A 4,399-nucleotide genomic window follows, 5' to 3' on the forward strand; every position below is an offset into this window, starting at 1 on the left:
GATCATATTTTGGCTCTCGTAGATTTGTTTTCATTTTCTTCAGCTTTAATTTGAATTTGCATATCAGTAATTGATGGTCTGTTCCACAATTTATATTGTGATATAAATCCCTATATTTCTTCAATGTAGCATAGTAGATCACTCCTAATGCTTAAAGGTGAGAGATGTGATGGGATAAGAGTATTAATACTTAGTGTCAGGAGTACTACAGGCCAAAAGTGACATCTATTCTATGACGCATTCACAAAACATAGCAGGCCCACTTTCTGCAAGATCTATATATCTTTTATACATTTCAGTGTCATTATGGAGTCCTGGTGTGTCACTGTAGGAAACCACTTTACCGAAAGGTCAGTCTAAACCAAAAGTTCAAGCTCACCAGCAACTCCTCAGAAACTCTGTAAACTCTTCACTCTTAATCCTGTACAGGGTCGCTATGGGTCAGAACCGACTCAATGACAGTTAACAACAATGGCATCATCATTAATAGAAGCAACAGCAAAAACAGCTAGTATATTTATTTTTATGTTATTTGCGCTATGCTTTTCATACATTATTCATATTTAATATTCATGATAAACCTGTAAGGTAGACACTATTTTTATCCTGTTCTTATACATAAGAAATTGAGGCTTAGTGAGATTAAGTAATTGGTCAAAAGCCACACACAGTGAGTGTAGTACCTGGGACTAAGATTTTTAAATACCAAGAAGATCAAAGTGCCTTTGCATTTTACCATTCCTTTTGTGATATTTATTCTTCTTCTTTGACTCATCAACTATCCTGAAATTCACTGACTTATTCAATCCTTTCATCTTCCTTCAGGAGGTTCATAATATTGCCTTCAGTCTATCTTGTACCAATATCTTATTGAATTAATATGCTACCAACACTTGGATTCATTGTCTGTCCATCTTCTCAAAGTAATAATTCCCAACTCCATTCCACTTTAGCCAACCAATTGTCATAAATCAATTCAATTCAATATTTTAAATGCTTCAGGGCCAACATCTCACACTCTTAAAACCTGACCATCATTTCTCCTTCCTTCGCACTTTCTATTCCTCTACTGAATGTCTTCATCAAAGCCTTAATATTTTTATGCTTTACTTACATCCTTACCTATCTAAGAGTTCATGCTGTTATTTCAATACAGCACTTGGAAAATAATTAGATTCCGTTGTCCTCATGATATTCTGCCATTTTCCCAGTCCTGGGCAATATACTGCATCAACTTTCCTCATCATTAATGAGTTGAGTATTCCAGGAGAAAGATACACAGTCACACACTGCACCACAAATCCATACTATCGAACTCCAGCTACAATTTACAACCCATCTACTCTTCTCTGGTGAACTACTTAATGTCCCAAAGTTTTTGTTCCAGGCGTTTTCCAACATTAAAATCCAACCCCAGTCCTCTCAGCATCTTCCTTTGCCTCATCCTTGAACATACTGAGGATTTCTCACATTCTCCTATTTCCTTCCTTCCCCATTGAAAGCATATTAATAATCTTTCACTGCTTCTTCCCCATAGTCTCCAATTTAGATAAAGCTCATTTGTTGTTGTTGTTAGGTAACATGGAATTGGTTCTGACTCATAGCGACCCAGTGCAAAACAGAATGAAACACTTCCCAGTCCTGCAGCATCCTCACGATTGTTATATTTGAGCCTATTGTTCCTATGTGGAGGCTAAATTATTCACCAGTGGATTTAATCCTATTCCATCTAGTCTCCTAAGAGAACTCACTCTGTCATTTTCTCCTTTTGATTCCTAAACTATCTCTCTCTATTCTACTCAACTAAAACTATCCTCATCTAAAATGAAAGCAGACACATGTTTCTTGGAAACTGCTATCAGCCGATTCCTCTCTTTTTTACACTGTAAAACTTGTTCAAAGAATTGTTTGCACGCACTGCCTCCACTTCACCATTCATCCATTCATTCTTTTTTCCTCCATCCACTCTTTATTCCCTTGTTAACAGTAATATATGAGGTAGAAGGGAAGAACATATTCTCAAAATACATCATCATTGACTTAGGATCATCGAATCCTATAATCCTTTTTTTTTGTTTGTTTTTTTGTTTCTTTTTGCACTGTACTTCCCTTCTTCCTTTTTGCAATTCTTTTCCCTCTTGGCTTAGAAATATTTAGCTCTCTTAGTTCTTGAACTAATACAGAAATGTTCCTCAGTGTCAGTCCTTTGTCCTCTTCACTTCTCTACCATGGTGATCTTCAACCATAATCTGCACCATAATCTGCACAAGGATAATTCCTAAATGTTTATTTCTACTCTGACCTCTGGGTATGTTAGTTCTCTTCTGGATGCCTAGACTTGGATATTCTGCTAGACTAGGCTTCCAATTCAACCAATCTAAAGTCTCTTATTATTTTCCATAAAATCAGAATATACTGATTTCCTTATTAATGTCAATACCATTTCCTGAAACTAAAAAAATTTGACATCATTCTTTTCTTTTTTAAGTTTTTATTATGAATTATGTGGGTTTACATGGGAGAGCATCAGCTTTACATTCATCCTGTTGTATTTCATTTCATTGCAATGATTACAACCCCCTCCATACATCATCAAACAACCCCACAGGCCTGCCCCTGGCTGTCAGCACAAAGCCCAGTTCCCTCCCTGAGTCCAGTGACCCCAGCCACTCCATCTGTCCATGTCATCATCTCTGCCTTCATATCTGGTGTCACTGCTTCTCTGGGTAGGGTCCACACTCTGCTCTTCTCTCTTGATGGTCCCAGGGACCTCTGCTCCTGGACTGCAAAGTCAATAACTCCCCTCCTTTTGTTAAAAAGAGTTACCTTTACATTTCCAACCCTCATAGTCATTCCTGATAGCAATTATTCCCATCTCCTTTTATTAGCCCTGTCCCAACAGATTAGAAACCATTCAGTGAAGATTCTACCTTCCCCCACCCCATCTGGAACTAGGCTCCCTCTTGAAAGCTTGTAAGCCAGTCACTCCTTGCCTTTGTAGCACCCCATTTTGGGTAGCCAATGACTAAGTTGTCCATCCCTGTCAACCTTGCGTATGGAGGGAGTGGGTGTGATCCTTGCTGTAAAGATTTGTTTTCTCTTTTGAGGTACTACATCCATAAGTATAGGTCAAGTTCATCAAATTGTAGTGGGTTACTTTTTTTTTTTTTTTTTCCTCTTTCTTTTTCTAGTTGAGTTCTGATTCATTGAAGCCAGGTCAAATGGGTACTTACTATCTGCAAGTGTAGGTGTTCTTGTGCATCTCCCCTTATTTCATGTCAGCTGGATGCTTCCCTCTCCACTCTAGTCCTCTTTTGCCATGTCACTACCTCTGGGCTCAGGAGTCCTTGGATCTTGCCATACTCCTGTCCAACCAGGTCTCCACCTGAGTTCACAGGAGTCTATTGAATGTGGTTGGATTTAACTCCCAACTTCATTGCTGTCTTTACCTCTCTTTCCCTTATTGTTGACCAATGTGGTCCCCCAGCCAGACCCTTGAGTCTTATAGTCTTGGAAGGGGGTTTGCTCTGAGGGGACCTTACCACTTGCCTTGATGGCTCCAGGATGAACAGCTTGCTTGTTCTTGTAGTAGTCAATCAGACTGCTGTTATTGTTCTTGATTTTTCCTGCCAGTCTTTCTTTCACAAAGTATCTTCTGTTCTTCTAGCCACTCCAGGCTGGTCTACTTGTCCTTTCAAGTGGAAATTTCCCACCTCAGATGATTATGGATGGGGTTCAGGATTCCACCTATGGTCTTATGCATTGCAAAGGGTCAATAGGAAGCCTGTTTCACTGAGCAACTTCTAGCCCCTTTAAGATATTCAAATCAGTTATAGGCTGAAGATGGATTTACAAGCTTTCTATTGTGATATTTCTGGCTATTCCTTTCTCTCCACCTCAAGTGTCTATTTTACAATGCTAGGCTTGACATTGTTTTTAAACTCTCTCCGTTTCATCAGTCTGAAGACTGTTAACAGCAAACTGCCAAATCCTTTAGTATAACATGACCTCTCACACATATTTACTTTCTGATTGCCCCCCTTTCAGGCTGTGGATATTCTTGGTTAAAATATTGTTATTGCCTTCTCTGATTTTCACTTTCTTATAAGGCCTCCCTCATTCTAACCTATTCAAAAAATATTTCTCCAGACCAGTTTTCTTAAAGTACAATCCAGTGAATACCACTTTAATGCTAAAAAAATAAAAGCAAAACTGGGTAGCAGGGGAGAAACGAGGTGGGAACTGCATGCCTGATATCTCAGAATGGTATGCAAACTTTTTTTCTGTTTAATTTGTCACTAAAACCTCATATGGATTCCTGTTGTGGCAATGTAGGATCAGCGCTGGACTGTGAATCAAGTCAGCAGTTCAAAACCACCAGCTGCTCCTCAAAAACCCT

Source organism: Chrysochloris asiatica, unplaced genomic scaffold (genome assembly GCF_000296735.1).
Source record: "Chrysochloris asiatica unplaced genomic scaffold, ChrAsi1.0 scaffold00469, whole genome shotgun sequence".
NCBI classification, from domain to species: Eukaryota; Metazoa; Chordata; class Mammalia; order Afrosoricida; family Chrysochloridae; genus Chrysochloris; species Chrysochloris asiatica.